This window comes from Salmo salar, chromosome 21 (genome assembly GCF_965601325.2).
Source record: "Salmo salar chromosome 21, fSalSal1, whole genome shotgun sequence".
Taxonomy (NCBI): Eukaryota; Metazoa; Chordata; class Actinopteri; order Salmoniformes; family Salmonidae; genus Salmo; species Salmo salar.
In genome coordinates, this window is record NC_138311.1 from 57,486,789 (window position 1) to 57,493,426 (window position 6,638).

The following is a 6,638-nucleotide window of genomic DNA, read 5'->3' on the forward strand; positions in this document are numbered from 1 at the left end:
TACCATTTCGGGTGCAGGCAGTATCTGGAGCATCCCCAGGCTTCCCAGCGTTGGACTGCACACTATGCTCAGAAATATGACACCCCAAAAAAAGGGGTAGCTTTCAGAATATTTTCGAATCGCTTTCTTACCTGGAGAGAAGTTCTGTGTTTGTCTTACAATGTAAATGCAGGCTCTATGGAAAGGGCTCTATGGAAAGCCCTGTGAAAGGGCTCTATGGAAAGGGCTCTATGGAAAGGGCTCTATGGAAAGGCTCTATGGAAAGGCTCTATGGAAAGCCCTGTGAAAGGGCTCTATGGAAAGCCCTGTGAAAGGGCTCTATGGAAAGGGCTCTATGAAAGGGCTCTATGGAAAGGGCTCTATGGAAAGGCTCTATGGAAAGGGCTCTATGGAAAGCCCTGTGAAAGGGCTCTATGGAAAGGGCTCTATGGAAAGCCCTGTGAAAGGGCTTTATGGAAAGGGCTCTATGGAAAGGCTCTATGGAAAGCCCTGTGAAAGGGCTCTATGGAAAGGGCTCTATGGAAAGGGCTCTATGGAAAGGGCTTTATGGAAAGGGCTCTATGGAAAGGGCTCTATGGAAAGGGCTTTATGGAAAGGGCTCTATGGAAAGGGCTCTATGGAAAGGGCTTTATGGAAAGGGCTCTATGGAAAGGGCTCTATGGAAAGGGCTTTATGGAAAGGGCTTTATGGAAAGGGCTCTATGGAAAGGGCTTTATGGAAAGGGCTTTATGGAAAGGGCTCTATGGAAAGGGCTCTATGGAAAGGGCTCTATGGAAAGGGCTTTATGGAAAGGGCTCTATGGAAAGGCTCTATGGAAAGGCTCTATGAAAGGGCTCTATGGAAAGCCCTGTGAAAGGGCTCTATGGAAAGGGCTTTATGGAAAGGGCTCTATGGAAAGGCTCTATGGAAAGGCTCTATGAAAGGGCTCTATGGAAAGGCTCTATGAAAGGGCTCTATGGAAAGGGCTCTATGAAAGGGCTCTATGAAAGGGCTCTATGGAAAGGGCTCTATGGAAAGCCCTGTGAAAGGGCTCTATGGAAAGGGCTCTATGGAAAGGGCTCTATGGAAAGGGCTTTATGGAAAGGGCTCTATGGAAAGGGCTCTATGGAAAGGGCTCTATGGAAAGGGCTCTATGGAAAGGGCTTTATGGAAAGGGCTCTATGGAAAGGGCTCTATGGAAAGGGCTTTATGGAAAGGGCTCTATGGAAAGGGCTCTATGGAAAGGGCTTTATGGAAAGGGCTCTATGGAAAGGGCTCTATGGAAAGGGCTTTATGGAAAGGGCTTTATGGAAAGGGCTCTATGGAAAGGGCTTTATGGAAAGGGCTTTATGGAAAGGGCTCTATGGAAAGGGCTCTATGGAAAGGGCTCTATGGAAAGGGCTTTATGGAAAGGGCTCTATGGAAAGGCTCTATGGAAAGGCTCTATGAAAGGGCTCTATGGAAAGCCCTGTGAAAGGGCTCTATGGAAAGGGCTTTATGGAAAGGGCTCTATGGAAAGGCTCTATGGAAAGGCTCTATGAAAGGGCTCTATGGAAAGCCCTGTGAAAGGGCTCTATGGAAAGGGCTTTATGGAAAGGGCTCTATGGAAAGGCTCTATGAAAGGGCTCTATGAAAGGGCTCTATGGAAAGCCCTGTGAAAGGGCTCTATGGAAAGGGCTTTATGGAAAGCCCTGTGAAAGGGCTCTATGGAAAGGGCTCTATGGAAAGCCCTGTGAAAGGGCTCTATGGAAAGGGCTCTATGGAAAGGGCTCTATGGAAAGGCTCTATGGAAAGCCCTGTGAAAGGGCTCTATGGAAAGGGCTTTATGGAAAGGGCTCTATGAAAGGGCTTTATGGAAAGGCTCTATGGAAAGGGCTCTATGGAAAGGGCTCTATGGAAAGCCCTGTGAAAGGGCTCTATGGAAAGGCTCTATGGAAAGGGCTCTATGGAAAGGGCTCTATGGAAAGCCCTGTGAAAGGGCTCTATGGAAAGGCTCTATGGAAAGGGCTCTATGGAAAGGGCTCTATGGAAAGGCTCTATGGAAAGCCCTGTGAAAGGGCTCTATGGAAAGGGCTCTATGGAAAGGGCTTTATGGAAAGGCTCTATGAAAGGGCTTTATGGAAAGGGCTCTATGGAAAGCCCTGTGAAAGGGCTCTATGGAAAGGGCTCTATGGAAAGGGCTTTATGGAAAGGCTCTATGGAAAGGGCTCTATGGAAAGGGCTCTATGGAAAGCCCTGTGAAAGGGCTCTATGAAAAGGCTCTATGGAAAGCCCTGTGAAAGGGCTCTATGGAAAGGGCTTTATGGAAAGGGCTCTATGGAAAGGGCTCTATGGAAAGCCCTGTGAAGTAAACCAAGAATGAAATGATTTTAGGAAAACTTGGACAAAAACTAGTTCAGTCTCCATCAGAGAAGAGAAGGAGGAGGAGATGGAGGGGAGGTTACCAGGTCAGTCTCCATCGGAGAAGAGAAGAGATAGAGGGGAGGTTACCAGTTCAGTCTCCATCGGAGAAGAGAAGGAGAAGAGATGGAGGGGAGGTTACCAGGTCAGTCTCCATCGGAGAAGAGAAGGAGAAGAGATGGAGGGAAGGTTACCAGGTCAGTCTCCATCAGAGAAGAGAAGGAGAAGAGATGGAGGGGAGGTTACCAGTTCAGTCTCCATCGGAGAAGAGAAGGAGGAGAGATGGAGGGGAGGTTACCAGGTCAGTCTCCATCGGAGAAGAGAAGAGATGGAGGGGAGGTTACCAGTTCAGTCTCCATCGGAGAAGAGAAGGAGAAGAGATGGAGGGGAGGTTACCAGTTCAGTCTCCATCGGAGAAGAGAAGGAGAAGAGATGGAGGGGAGGTTACCAGTTCAGTCTCCATCAGAGAAGAGAAGGAGGAGAGATGGAGGGGAGGTTACCAGTTCAGTCTCCATCAGAGAAGAGAAGAGAAGAGATGGAGGGAAGGTTACCAGTTCAGTCTCCATCAGAGAAGAGAAGGAGGAGAAGAGATGGAGGGGAGGTTACCAGTTCAGTCTCCATCGGAGAAGAGAAGGAGGAGAAGAGATGGAGGGGAGGTTACCAGGTCAGTCTCCATCGGAGAAGAGAAGAGATAGAGGGGAGGTTACCAGTTCAGTCTCCATCGGAGAAGAGAAGGAGGAGAAGAGATGGAGGGGAGGTTACCAGTTCAGTCTCCATCGGAGAAGAGAAGGAGGAGAGATGGAGGGGAGGTTACCAGGTCAGTCTCCATCGGAGAAGAGAAGAGATAGAGGGGAGGTTACCAGTTCAGTCTCCATCGGAGAAGAGAAGGAGGAGAAGAGATGGAGGGGAGGTTACCAGTTCAGTCTCCATCGGAGAAGAGAAGGAGGAGAGATGGAGGGGAGGTTACCAGGTCAGTCTCCATCGGAGAAGAGAAGAGATAGAGGGGAGGTTACCAGTTCACTCTCCATCGGAGAAGAGAAGGAGGAGAAGAGATGGAGGGGAGGTTACCAGTTCAGTCTCCATTGGAGAAGAGAAGGAGAAGAGATGGAGGGGAGGTTACCAGTTCAGTCTCCATCGGAGAAGAGAAGAGATAGAGGGGAGGTTACCAGTTCAGTCTCCATCGGAAAAGAGAAGAGATAGAGGGGAGGTTACCAGTTCAGTCTCCATCAGAGAAGAGAAGAGAAGAGATGGAGGGGAGGTTACCAGTTCAGTCTCCATCAGAGAAGAGAAGGAGGAGAGATGGAGGGGAGGTTACCAGTTCAGTCTCCATCAGAGAAGAGAAGGAGGAGAAGAGATGGAGGGAAGGTTACCAGTTCAGTCTCCATCGGAGAAGAGAAGGAGGAGAAGAGATGGAGGGGAGGTTACCAGTTCAGTCTCCATCGGAGAAGAGAAGAGATAGAGGGGAGGTTACCAGTTCAGTCTCCATCGGAGAAGAGAAGGAGGAGGAGGAGATGGAGGGGAGGTTACCAGTTCAGTCTCCATCAGAGAAGAGAAGGAGGAGAGATGGAGGGGAGGTTACCAGGTCAGTCTCCATCAGAGAAGAGAAGGAGAAGAGATGGAGGGAAGGTTACCAGGTCAGTCTCCATCAGAGAAGAGAAGAGATGGAGGGGAGGTTACCAGTTCAGTCTCCATCGGAGAAGAGAAGAGAAGAGATGGAGGGGAGGTTACCAGTTCAGTCTCCATCAGAGAAGAGAAGAGAAGAGATGGAGGGGAGGTTACCAGTTCAGTCTCCATCGGAGAAGAGAAGGAGGAGAGATGGAGGGGAGGTTACCAGTTCAGTCTCCATCGGAGAAGAGAAGAGAAGAGATGGAGGGGAGGTTACCAGTTCAGTCTCCATCAGAGAAGAGAAGGAGGAGAGATGGAGGGGAGGTTACCAGGTCAGTCTCCATCAGAGAAGAGAAGAGATGGAGGGGAGGTTACCAGTTCAGTCTCCATCGGAGAAGAGAAGAGAAGAGATGGAGGGGAGGTTACCAGTTCAGTCTCCATCGGAGAAGAGAAGGAGGAGAGATGGAGGGGAGGTTACCAGTTCAGTCTCCATCGGAGAAGAGAAGGAGAAGAGATGGAGGGAAGGTTACCAGGTCAGTCTCCATCAGAGAAGAGAAGAGATGGAGGGGAGGTTACCAGTTCAGTCTCCATCGGAGAAGAGAAGAGAAGAGATGGAGGGGAGGTTACCAGTTCAGTCTCCATCAGAGAAGAGAAGGAGGAGAAGAGATGGAGGGAAGGTTACCAGTTCAGTCTCCATCGGAGAAGAGAAGGAGGAGAAGAGATGGAGGGGAGGTTACCAGTTCAGTCTCCATCAGAGAAGAGAAGGAGGAGAAGAGATGGAGGGAAGGTTACCAGTTCAGTCTCCATCGGAGAAGAGAAGGAGGAGAAGAGATGGAGGGGAGGTTACCAGTTCAGTCTCCATCGGAGAAGAGAAGGAGGAGAAGAGATGGAGGGAAGGTTACCAGGTCAGTCTCCATCGGAGAAGAGAAGAGATAGAGGGGAGGTTACCAGTTCAGTCTCCATCGGAGAAGAGAAGAGATAGAGGGGAGGTTACCAGTTCAGTCTCCATCGGAGAAGAGAAGGAGGAGAAGAGATGGAGGGGAGGTTACCAGTTCAGTCTCCATCGGAGAAGAGAAGGAGGAGAAGAGATGGAGGGGAAGTTACCAGTTCAGTCTCCATCGGAGAAGAGAAGGAGGAGAAGAGATGGAGGGAAGGTTACCAGGTCAGTCTCCATCGGAGAAGAGAAGAGATAGAGGGGAGGTTACCAGTTCAGTCTCCATCGGAGAAGAGAAGAGATGGAGGGAAGGTTACCAGTTCAGTCTCCATCAGAGAAGAGAAGGAGGAGAAGAGATGGAGGGGAGGTTACCAGGTCAGTCTCCATCGGAGAAGAGAAGAGATAGAGGGGAGGTTACCAGTTCAGTCTCCATCGGAAAAGAGAAGGAGAAGAGATGGAGGGGAGGTTACCAGTTCAGTCTCCATCGGAGAAGAGAAGAGATAGAGGGGAGGTTACCAGTTCAGTCTCCATCGGAGAAGAGAAGAGATAGAGGGGAGGTTACCAGTTCAGTCTCCATCGGAGAAGAGAAGGAGAAGAGATGGAGGGGAGGTTACCAGTTCAGTCTCCATCAGAGAAGAGAAGGAGGAGAGCTGGAGGGGAGGTTACCAGTTCAGTCTCCATCAGAGAAGAGAAGGAGGAGAGATGGAGGGGAGGTTACCAGTTCAGTCTCCATCGGAGAAGAGAAGGAGGAGAAGAGATGGAGGGAAGGTTACCAGTTCAGTCTCCATCGGAGAAGAGAAGGAGGAGAAGAGATGGAGGGGAGGTTACCAGTTCAGTCTCCATCGGAGAAGAGAAGAGATAGAGGGGAGGTTACCAGTTCAGTCTCCATCGGAGAAGAGAAGAGATAGAGGGGAGGTTACCAGTTCAGTCTCCATCGGAGAAGAGAAGAGATAGAGGGGAGGTTACCAGTTCAGTCTCCATCGGAGAAGAGAAGAGAAGAGATGGAGGGGAGGTTACCAGTTCAGTCTCCATCGGAGAAGAGAAGAGATAGAGGGGAGGTTACCAGTTCAGTCTCCATCGGAGAAGAGAAGAGATAGAGGGGAGGTTACCAGTTCAGTCTCCATCGGAGAAGAGAAGAGATAGAGGGGAGGTTACCAGTTCAGTCTCCATCGGAGAAGAGAAGAGAAGAGATGGAGGGGAGGTTACCAGTTCAGTCTCCATCGGAGAAGAGAAGAGAAGAGATGGAGGGGAGGTTACCAGTTCAGTCTCCATCGGAGAAGAGAAGAGATAGAGGGGAGGTTACCAGTTCAGTCTCCATCGGAGAAGAGAAGAGATAGAGGGGAGGTTACCAGTTCAGTCTCCATCGGAGAAGAGAAGAGAAGAGATGGAGGGGAGGTTACCAGTTCAGTCTCCATCGGAGAAGAGAAGAGATAGAGGGGAGGTTACCAGTTCAGTCTCCATCGGAGAAGAGAAGGAGGAGAAGAGATGGAGGGGAGGTTACCAGTTCAGTCTCCATCGGAGAAGAGAAGGAGGAGAAGAGATGGAGGGGAGGTTACCAGTTCAGTCTCCATCGGAGAAGAGAAGAGATAGAGGGGAGGTTACCAGTTCAGTCTCCATCGGAGAAGAGAAGGAGGAGGAGAGATGGAGGGGAGGTTACCAGTTCAGTCTCCATCGGAGCCTGAATGGAAAGGGGGTGTTGACTGATTCATATTTAGGATTT